This window comes from Mytilus trossulus, chromosome 9, assembly GCF_036588685.1.
Source record: "Mytilus trossulus isolate FHL-02 chromosome 9, PNRI_Mtr1.1.1.hap1, whole genome shotgun sequence".
NCBI lineage: Eukaryota > Metazoa > Mollusca > Bivalvia > Mytilida > Mytilidae > Mytilus > Mytilus trossulus.
In genome coordinates, this window is record NC_086381.1 from 80,743,959 (window position 1) to 80,756,742 (window position 12,784).

Genomic DNA, 12,784 nt, shown 5'->3' on the forward strand with positions numbered 1-12,784 from the left:
TATTAGTTAATGTACGCATCGTTTTCTTGCATATGTAATTCTTCTGGTACATTCCTTTTCACTCATTTAAAACCCTTGCATAAGGTTTTTAAGTGGAGTCAAGGCAATATAATTATCGATGATACTGACATTTCATAAGGTAGTTATTTTATTTATTTGTTGTGTTACTATTTTTTGTGTTACAAAATTATATACCTGGTGTAAGATTATTTGATGTAATATTAGCAAAGAGTAAATTGCAATTCATCCTTAGAATTAGGGGTATAATATGGTACCGAATATGCCACTACTGAAATACCACTATTTAATATAAACACACAATTATATTGTTTTAACATTTTTAAACCTTTAAAGTATGTATATGTAGTCGTATTGTTTATTTTTGAATATATGTATTATATTTTGTATTGTTTAAGAGTTATATGTTTTGTCAATTTGCAATATTGTTTAACAAGGATACAGAAATTTAATTCAAATACATTGCGTTTGCAAAATGTCAAGAATATATATTCACTCGAAATTACGACCATTTTTATTTCAAAAAAACGTTTTTTTTAATTGTATTTGATTTATTTAAATGGACCTAACAAAAAAATCTGTGAGCATGTTATATTTCTAAATAGTTTATTCAAACTATGATAAAAGAATATATTGCAATTATATGACTTTATTCGGTTTGCATTATATACATTTTTTTGTATTTGTTTATCCGAAACAAAAAGCTGAAAGGAGAGATCATGTGAACTTCATGTTAGCAGGAAGTTTTTCCTCTCAGTGGTGTACAATATTTGAATACACTGACGATACTAATCAACATCTTTTTCATACGACATATAATTTTCTTACAATTGTCTTTAAACACGGGCATGTATAATATACTATACATAGCCGCTCTCAATAAAAAAAAAAGTAAAATTAGGGTTGTTTAACGAATGTTTAAGTCGAAATGACTAATGCTCAAATGACAAAAAAAATCCCAAATTCGGTATCAAGATGCAAGATATCAATAAAGCCAACAGACGTATGGCGTTGTTCGAAAGTGTTAAATCGACTGAGAGAAAACAAATCCTGGTTACAAACTTAAACTGAGGTAAACACATTAACTATAAGAGGAAAACAACGAAACAACAGAAACTCTGAAGTACAACCAAAAACATTACAATGTAAAAACACACGGATCAGATAACAACTGCCGATTTCCTGACTTGATACATGATGAATTAAGAAGAAAAATTGTGGGTTGAACCTGGTTTAATGGCTAGCCAAACCTCGCGCTTGTATAGCAATGTTTAATATAACATTAAAATGACAACATTACATTACCATATAGATGATGTCCACGTCAACACCGAAGTGGTGACTTATAAAACAAAGAAGATGGGGTATGATTGCCAATGAGACAAAACTCCACAAGTGACCAAAATGACACAGATATTAATAACTTTTGGTAACCGTGTGGTCTTCAACAATGAGCAGATTTCATACCGCATAGTTAGCTATAAAAGGTTCCAAAATGACAAGGTAAAAAAATTTAAACGAAAAAACGTATTTATGTACAAAAAGTGAACGGAAAATCAATATGTAACACATAAACAAACGACAACCACTGATGTACATGCTACTGACTTTGGACAGGCACATACATACAGAATTTGAATTACCACAAAATTAAAACAAACACGTAAAACAAAAAACGATAGCACATGAAACAGTACAAAATAACCTTGCATTGTCACTTCAGTACTTGGTATCCATTCGTTCGACGTTTTTTAACTTTTAATTTTGCAATTTGATTAAGAACTTTTGTTTTGTATTTTCCTCGGAGATTCGTTTTTTTGTGATTTTACTTTTTTTATCCAAAACAATGCAATAATTACGACGATAATGAACATAACCGCCTCCCAAAAACGTAACAAAACGCTACGAATACTTTATGAAGTGCCTCATCTCTATTTACAGTGATCAAACATTTAAGGTGTTCTTTGGGACAACACCATATATAGACATTCACTATAGAAACTGACGTTATTAAGAAGAATGCCCATGTTGTTATATCTTGTTAACAATGATCAGTTTATACAGTAGTGTAACTGACAGTACGTTAACTTTTGTCACTATAAGTGGCTATATCATGTAAATTGCATTGAATGCTGAAATACTGAGTACACGTCGTGTTATTCCTTATGACATGTATTAACAGACAATTGTCTTAAAGAAAAAAAAGTTGTCATGTTTAGAAATATTTTGATTAATATAGCGCACTTATAAAAAGAAGTTCACAAAGAGAAAAACTTCCTGTAAGAGAGATGTTCAAAAGATATTTATCTCTTTTCCACCTTTTGTTCGAAGTAATAAAAACGATAAAAAAACGATAAACCCAAACAGAACAAATTAATACAAAGTTCAGGTTAGTAAATTGTAATGTCCAATGAATATACTGACTCCTATTCTACAAACATGCTTACGAATATTTATGTATTGTTGCGAAGGGTGCAGCTACGATACATTTAAGACCTCACGGAAACGCAAAGGAAAATATAAAACAGTATACATATTCAAATATTGTTTTAATAATGAATCGAGGGAATCCAACTGTCAACAATGACCCATCTGATAACTAACATATATACTTCAGTAATTCCACTTCCGTGTGGGCATTAAATTTTTTAAGCTATCAGTAATGCATGTTGGTATGATTATGAAAAGGAGCCCCCAAGTACCTTATAAAATGGTCCCCATTAGTGGATATTGATTCCCTCACTGAAAAGACCTTTATTGTCGAAATCTGCATCTGGTGTAGAAAATTGGTACCGTTAATGCTATTACTTTAATTATCAGTTCGTTATACATGTACATCTATTTTGTGTATTGACATGTTTTTGCTTTTTATAAAATAGTAAAACAACAAAAATACCGAACTCCCAGGAAAATTCAAAAAGGAAATGCCTTTATCAAATGGCAAAATATAAAGCTCCCACACATCAAAGGAAACGGAAATTAACTGTCGTTTTTCAAACTTTGTCATATAGTTTCTCAAGTATTCAAGCATAAATATATGGTTGTCATAGAAATAATAGTTGTCACTGTATCAATTCACAGACTCATTTTGATAAGAGAGTGTAGTTTATAATAACTTTATGCGTGCAATATAGAAAAATCTAATAATCCCGTGAATGTTTGGAATCTATCTATCATTACAAAATGTTAGAAATTATTATAAATTAAGGAATGTATCTCCCTCACGCAAAGCTCTGATTCCTTTCACGGATTTGGCAATGCATTTTGAACCTTTTGGATTATAGCTCTCCATCTTAAATATAAGCTTTGGATTTCGAATATATTGGCCACGAGCATCACTGAAGAGACATGTATTGTCGAAATGCGCATCTGGTGCAAGAAAATTGGTACCGTTTATTTCAGTAGTAGTTCACATACCTTTAATTACGAATATACCATATATTGATATGAATACGATAAAACAGTAATTGTCCACACATAAATGTAAATTTATAACATTAACTTAAATGTTAAGTATAGGTCACACTGATAATGTCTTGAGAAAATATATCTTTGATTTATAATGATTTTTCAAAGTCCTATGTTTATTAATATAAAACTAATTGTAAGGATACGTTCAGGAATGCGACATCTCTTAAAAACAACGTAAACTAACCCTTATAAGTTTCGGACATATTATTATTATATAATAAACTGAACACTCTATGTCATATTTCAATTTGGAGTATCCCTTGTAGCCTAGACAAATAATACCTTCAAATCAAGTGTATATACACTCTGTTTCACTGTCACATCTATAATCGACTGTCGGAAAAATGGGGTAAGCCGCCATATTTACTCTCTGATATACACAAATGTTTATTGATTAATCCTCAATTGACCAAAATGAAACAAAGAACTTTCTCCTTGTTTTATGCATTTGATTAGTAATACTTATAATATAGCTGTAGAGAAGATGTCGTACATTATGGATTTGACGGAGACTGCGTAACTAGTAAAACTGCATTTTTTATAGTACAATTTCCTGAAAAAAATGAAGCTCATGACCGTCATTTATTATCTCAAAATATGTGATATTTACTAAATATCTACATGGAGGGGACATAAGTTTATTTATAACCTTAATCCAAACTGAATGCACACAACCAAATTGAAATTACCAATGAAACTTTCTTGAACTCACTAAAAGAAGATGCGAAACGAAACTGCACTGTAGATGTGTCCTGAAATGTATGCTTCATCCGGGCATCGAACGAAGTCCAAATGGAGCGATTAGGAATCTAACATAATCGGTACATTACCATGCGTAGAAATAAACCTATTACGATGTTTCCTATGGATAAATATCTGTCATAATCTGACATGTATTTCAAACGTTTACTTTGTTTGCATTAGTATTTATTTTTTTTACATTTAACATATTCTAAATAGAATCAACTGTAGCAATGCAACCAATAGTTTTCAGACTTTGAAATGCTTAAATACATAGAGAGAACTGCCGATCATCGACAAAAAAAATAACATTCGATATACGTTTCATTTTCAGAATTTTAGGTTTTTTAAAAGGCTACTTTCGTTAATAATTAATGTCTCATTGCATTTTATGTATTTGAATTATACGGTTTATACAAACAAATGAAAGGTATTGAATACGCTTACTTCCCCAGTTATCAACTTCGTATGGTTCAGTAAAGATATGATGATTGTCAATTAAAAATCTTAAAAACATAGCATGATTGTTTAAAATACGCCAACGTATAGGGGTAACACTTGTCCATAGAAAACTGAAAATGTCATGTGTTTACCCTTTGAATTTGAATATCAGAAATTAGTTTGAATCTATTAAAAAACATCGTTCCGGTGTTTATTATACATGCGTTTGTTGAACATGGCGATTTGTTCTTTGGCTTCGTTTTGTTTTGTTTTCATCAGCACATGTTTTTTCAAACTATTTCATTTACTTGCTTAGTAAAAGAACATCTAGTGCATACGCTATTTCAAACATAAGTAAGTAATCAAGTTAAGTATATTCAAAAGTATGTACATATTAAATGACAAGAAAATGTGTAGCTTTAATTCATCTGAAAGTTGAACAGCACTCGGATAATTACCAGTACGGTAACCAGACACAAACAAATTCAGATTTAATCGTTAAACATATTATATGGCTAGATTATATATGCTTAATCGGTCCGTTTCTATGTGTGTTACATTTAAGTGTTATGTCGGTGTTCTCCTCTTATATTTAATGCGTTTACCTCGGTTTTAGTTTGTTACCCCGATTTTGTTTTTGTCCATGGATTTATGACTTTTGAACAGCGGTATACTACTGTTGCCTTTATATATATCTCATTAGATTCGGCAAAATTATTACGTTTGAAATACCGATGTCGTCCAAAAGAAATGTGGTATCAGTTTTGCATTAAATAAGATAAAAGATCAAATTCTGTTTTCATTTTTTTCTTTTATTTTTTTTAATGTCTTTTTATGTTAATATTTTTTTTTCTCAAATGAACTAACAATGAATTATCTCGAAAATTTAAAAAAAAAGGAATAAGTTGGTCGATTTATTCTAAAAATTGGAGTTTTTGAAATACTTCTATTATACAAGTTCAACACATATTCTATTAAAGTTACAGTAGTTACCATGCCGGCTGACATTCAACATCAGCAATGGATAACAAACATTGGTTTTACTTGAAGACTACTATCTTGGAGGCGTAATTTGTAAAAGTTCATTCATGTAACATGTGTAATTCATTATATAACATAAAAAAAACCACTTAAGACATCGAAAACAGTTACAATTGAAAAATCTAATTAAAGAGATCCACACAACAGAATTCAGGTTGTATCATCTAATTCATCTGCCATGGACATGATTGGCAATTTCTACATAATTCTGTGCCGCTTCACGGGGAGGCAACCTGACTAAACTTACATCTTTACTGTTGGCAAGCTTGACGCGAATTGTATTCATACCATGATGGAATGATACAGACATTTCAAGGATCATATGGCTTTGAAATTAACTGTCTTGCCCAAACAAGGGCTTCATATTTGTCAGTACTACCGAAGCTCTGCAAACCACTGAAATAATGCGTGTCTTTCACAGTCTTGTTGGAGAAAGGCAGGCACATAGTTGTTGAATGAGTAAAAACATTTCGTTCATCCTTTACACTGCTAACGTTCCCCATCTGCACCCCAACTCGCTTGTAATGGTCATCTATTTGTAGTAGTGAACACACGGAACATTCACATCCGTATCAGAAGTCCCAATGATTGTTCTGCCGCTCTTCCCCATTTCTCTAAAATTCGTGTCTAGGCATATGACATGGAGTTTCATACGAGTATCGGTCTCCTCTTGAGTGCTAAAGAAGTTACGATAGTCATTGACAGTGTTGGTTGAAATAACTTTGACAATCAATTTCGTGATTTAAAAACGTTCCGGCTAAGTAAACCTCACAATCAGGTGGAAACATAAGGGATTATTTTTCAAGAATAAAACTATACCAAAGAAATTTCAGGATAACCTGATTGTTTACTTTAACAGAAAGAAACTTGTTCTTCCAATCAGGAATACGTCTCCCTTCAATAATTTAATAATATTTGTCGGAAGCTGTAGTTTTAGTGCGGCTTTTTCCTTTCAGCAGACTTTTTTTTAAGTTTTTCATGTCGTAGCAGTCAAAAACATCAGCTACTGTGTGGGCTATGGAAAAGCATTCTAACATATTTTTTTTAATAGTCAGCTGCAAGGTCAACGAATATTTTAGTTTTACTTTAACATCAATATATTGAATCAATGCAATACCATCTCTATTGTAAGTGGTGAGTTATTGGTTATAGGGAGGTAAGGAAAGTGCAAAAGAGACTTTATATTCAAAGTGCTTCACCAAATCAGACTTGCATGATTTTCGCATGATTCCGTCATTGTGGAAAAAAAGAACCCGGAATAGGACCTACAGGGTGCGACAGCGAATTGGATATTGTAACATCATATCTAGAGTTTGACAAAATCAGTGCACGTATAAATACAAGTTCTGAATGTATATGACCTGAAGTTATGTTCCCCGATTGCATTCAAGGTTTTGTTTTTGTGGTCAGGTTTTCAAACATTTTTAGTTTTGACTTTGATATTGATCAATTAAAACTCTCTGCTGACCTACAGATAAAGCTCTAATAATGAAATGTTTAGACATATTCTAGCCTCCCTCGACAGCTGCGAGCAAAGATAATTTGTGTAGTATGCATTTCAAAGGAGATATTGACAAGATGGGGATGGGATTTCACATCAAACGGATCAATAATGGTTTCATTTAGATGGTACACACTGACAATACCATGTTCTTCATCTCTTTTCATTGCTGTTGGTTTTAGTTTCCTCGCGTGGATTTGCATTATTTACAGCTATTCCAGTCCTTTCAAGCATTACACGACTCAGGAATGCTAGAACATTTCTAGTAGGTGTCCACCTTCCAAAGCGCAGACGTTTGATATGTTATGCCTTAAAAGCCACTGGATCCCTTTGATTATCTTATAACGGTATGTATTGCTGCCCCGTCGGTCCATATACCGTAAAAATGCACAGGAGTCTGTCTGATAGCAAAGTCGCTATTCAGGAAGTTATAGTATAACAGTATGTACACTTGCATCTATTGGTGAGGTTGTTACCAAAAAATAAAGTAACATTTGAGATGACGATCTCAAATGAAGTGACCAATCACCCTTTCGTTTGGGTCTAATCTAGGCAGTAGATTAGGGCTTGAATTGCTGAAATATTGCTTCTGAGGTAAATGCATTTCATATTGTTGTTAAATAACGGTACGAAATATCATATCAATGTTTGATTATTTTACATTTTCAGTAAAAACAAATGATGAAATTGAATTTAAATGTACTTTATTAAATGCATTTGTTTTCGTACAGTTAAACGTTTAAAAAACTATTCCTTAACGGATTAATTTTGCTAAACTTTATTGGAAATCGTTAAATAAGGTTCTACAGCCATGTATATATTAACAATCATTTCATCACGGATGTTCTTTAACCATGTAGATCTCAAAACTAGTCGATTTTTCTTTCAAGTAAACTAACGCTCTTAAAAGTGCATTTCAAAAACGCCAAGACGACAAGTCAAAATTTAAAGTTTAACCTTTGAACTACCAATACTGTGATTTATAGCCGTATAGTTCGAATGACAATTAAACTCTTTAAATATGCAACTTTTTCTTACTCGGTCACCGTACTATATACATACACTAGTCTGAATTTTCGGAGTATAAAAATAAATGTGGTTACTAAAAAAGTTTGTGTACATGACGTCTTATAGGAAAACAACGGAAAAATAGCAACTTTTAACATGTTTAATCTTCCATGATACCTAACAATGTGCATCTTTTAGTAGAAAAGATCAAAATATAAAGAATGAGAATGAGAAAAACAATATTTCAGACGTAACATGCCATGGACCTCTGCAATGGTTATGATTCAAAAAAACATTAAATTATAGGTCGCAAGAAGTATAAATGACTACGAGAAGTGTTTTGTTTTTATATTTGTTTACTTAATTTTGATTCTTGTTATTCTCTCAATGTATTTATCTTTGATGGTTTGTTTTCTGAAAATCCACTTGCTACGAACATGTACTTAAACTGTTTCAATGTTTAAAGATAACAAATAAGGAGTACAACTTAATAAAAAAAAATGCAGTTATGACACCTTTTATTAACACAAAGATCAGTAAATCAAACAAGATATATTATAATTACAAGATATTGTATAAACCATTGATGGTGCCACACTTAGCAGGTTTACAATAAGATGAATTTCAAAACAAAACACAGAAATTGATAAGAATGATAGGAGTGATTATAATACATTTCATCAAAGTAACAAACTTATAATTTATGTGAATGATAAAATAATAAGTTTTTTTGAAGCAACAGCGACCTTACAAAAATGGGTTTCTTCATCAATGTGCAAACCTTTGATTAAGAGAGAAAACTGGTGATCAACATTTGTTCTAGTTATCAATGTACATTAGTATTCAAGCGATATACATTCTAAAATGTAAAAAGATTAAACTTATTTGAAAATTGCATAACACTTGCACAATTTACATAAATACGTCTGATTTATTGGGGTAACACTGAATTCAATTTCTCGATACGTTTGTTTTCATGATATTTTTTTTTTAAATAATCCTAGCATGCCTCGGATCATTCCATTTTCGTTCTTAGTTGTTATGTCCTTGACAACACTCCATTATTCCATTCCATATATTTTATCGGTTTTCAAATATTTGAAATGCGGACTTGTTAATCTTCCGAAAAGGAATTGTACATCGCAGAATCCTCGCGGAAAGAATTTTCTATCAGTTAATCCCCGCGGACAGTACTGTATATCAGCAGATATTCTAGTCAGGGAATGATATTTTGGCGAAATATTCATGATGTTTAAAATCACTGTCCACTTAAGTGTGTGGGTATATCATCCCCACTCTTTATGGTTGTATAATTCACTCATCCTCCTTGTAATCTGTATTAGAATTTAAAAACATGTTAACGTGCTATTCTTTTCACATTTATATATGCTTTCTGTTCTCAAATTAAGTCAATTTCAATTCATTGAAATGTCTTTCGTATAATTCAATGGATTCATAGACCCCGTTTTGTGGCGTTATAATCAGTCAGTGAGATCTAAAATGACAAAAATAAAACATATATAATATACAATGTTATTGTAGTAGTATTAGATAAGCGTCACATTTATTATTTAGATTGTACACAAATTGATAGTTCTTTTACACATGATATAATTTGAACAACAAACATTAACACGATTATCAATGAAAGTCTTAAAGCATAGTATACATGCATTTACAATAGTGTAGGCAAATATGTACTGGTGCATATGTTTGAGTTAGATTCAGAAAATAACTACCGTATATTTGTTTTATCAATGAGCTATATGTTACCATTATCAAAACAACACTTTATGCGTACCTTTCGATCTAAAATTTTTGTTTTGCTTGACAATTACATAGTATTCCACCACTGTAGTTCAACCTGTAAAGGCATAACGCAAATGTCTATTATAATTTGCGCACGAGTATGCCTAATATATGCCATGCATATTCCCAAATATCATAGTGGATGATCTTTATTTAATGACTACAGACATATGAGTTACATCATTTGTCAACGTATTTTGATCCTTACATAATATTCATTCGGAATAATGATTATTGCTAAATAGCGATACTTTGGGGTGTAATTTGAGAAATAAGTACATTAGTTTGTTTATAGATGTTTTAAATTCAGCATTTGACCGTATTTCATATTGATTGCAAATCTTGCCAATAAATCGTACAAATGTAGTTGCATTATCGTTTGAGTGTTCGGCACTCTGTGAAATTAACATGAAGTTCATGAAACAAAAACAAATACGAATTTCAACACTTTTCACTATAATATTTGCTTAGACTTAATGAGTTTGCAAAAGTCCTCATTTTGAAACAACTAGAAACAAAGCATGGATGTTAAATACAAGAAACTTATAGCATTCAAAAACAGTCAACAAACGACAAAGCAAATAATGCTAAAAGTATTAACAATTTCAATTTCCTTTTTAATTTTAACCAAACCTATGAGACACCTAAAACACAATTGCTGCATTTACATGACAAACTGGCAAATTACATGTCGTCTTTATTATCATGAAAATTACTGCATAAGACAAAACAAAAAATGTCACAGCAACAATTATCAGTAATATGAAACTGCTTTGACATATTTTCAAAAATGCGCATTTGTTATGTTGTACTGTAATTCCGTTGTACCAGGTTAGGGGATGGTTCGGATCATCCCGCGAACTTGTTTAACACCGCGACATTATTTATGTATGTGCTTGTCCCATGTCAAGAGCCTGTTATTTAGTGGTTGTCGTATATTTATGTGTTACAAATTTGTTTTTCGTTCATTTTTTTATATAAATAATGCCGTTAGTTTTCTCGTTTGAATTGTTTTACATTGTGATATCGGGGCATTTTAAAGGTGACTAGGCGGTATGGGCTTTGATCATTGTTGAAGGCCGTACAGAGACCTATAATTTTTAATGTCTGTGTCATTTTGGTCTCTTGTTGACAGTTGTCTCATTGGCTATCATACAACATCTTCTTTTTTATAATCATTAATATTGTTCAACTGTGATTCAGAAAAATCATATTGCAGGTAGATTAACAAAAACCATGCATTCAATCTTGACAAATCTAATAAAATATTATACATTTATGATTAATGAAAATGGTTTTACTTCCACTGTTTCTGATTCGGGGAAGGTACATATCTTACTTTTCCACATTCTACATGTGCTGGTTCCAAGTCTGCCTTTAAACCTGTCATTATTTGTTGTTTGATACTGTATATCATAGCTTGTTTTCGTTTGATATTTTGTATGATAATCACGCCATTAGGTTTGAGTTTGATATGTTTTACATTTGTCATTTCGGGGTTTTAATAGCTTTCTATACGGTATTGGTTTTGCACATGATCGACAGCTATGAGATGAACAAATTTCGTTAAACTTGTAAGTCATTTGGTTTGTTGTTGAAAGAGTTGTGTCATTGGCAACCATTCGACATTTTATTTGTAACTGATATAAGTTACCTCTCTTTCTTTGAATTCATGTCGTCTTACAATATAATCTAAGTGGCTGTAATGGGAAGCTAATGCCATACATCAACGCACAATAATTTAAGAAATCTTAGAATTGTGTAAGCCCAAACAAGTATGTGATGACATCTTATACATGTTTGCAACATAAAAGACCTAAACAGATCACTTAATTAATGTGTTTTTAAAATTCTGAATAACCAAACGGATGAAAATGACAAGTGTAAAGATTGAAAATTGACAGACTTACTTGCATTATATTTCATTGTTAATCGTTTTTGGCTGTAGCTGCTAGAACTCTCTTATCGTACTTTTCACGTGATACGGTTTTCCATTCGAAATACCAAACTAAATCCGATTTAAGTGTTCATTTGATTTGATTTTTGTCGAAACAACATTATAGGTAACATATTTGATGGACTACATATCAGTCTAAAATGTTCGTATGGCATGACTTGAATACCACGAGTTATTTAATTAAACGTTTGTTTGAAGTATAATTGTGTTGTCCAGTCTTTGAATATACGTGTTTTAATATTTCTCTTCGACACATACGCCATGATACTACATATTCATAATTTAGAGCAGATTTAATTTGCCATAATCCGTGTGTTTTCTAATATTTCTTCCTGTTTTGGAAAAAAATAGTAAAAAAATCAAATTTACAGTTAGAATATACTTTGATAAAAAAAAAAGTATTGGTAATATGCTGATATAAATAACACAAATACATTATTACTAAAAACGATTATATGGAAATTGATACGGAAAAGAAGTTTATCAATTTGATATGAATTATAAATTTAAGTAAAAATGCATACCTCTTGTTTGTGTCGTTTCATTTCATTAAAATTAATGTCAGTCGTAAAAATTGAAGTTATTTGATTATCATAATTGTCTTATCTTAATCCAAGAAATCATCAAAAAATGTTGTACGAGATAGAATAATTACAATACATACATATACAATATATACATATAGAATACAAACATATAGAATACATACATATAAAATACATACATATATTATATATATCTAATACATACATATAGAATACATCTGTAATTTTAACTTATATAATAAAAGCATTATA

General features: G+C 31.1%; 1 protein-coding gene across 1 annotated transcript in view; it reads right to left on the minus strand.

Annotated features, from left to right (window-relative positions):
- The window catches only part of LOC134684236 (low-density lipoprotein receptor-related protein 6-like), an 828,684-nt gene that overhangs the window by 556,667 nt on the left and 259,233 nt on the right, over positions 1–12,784 (minus strand). The window lies entirely within an intron of this gene.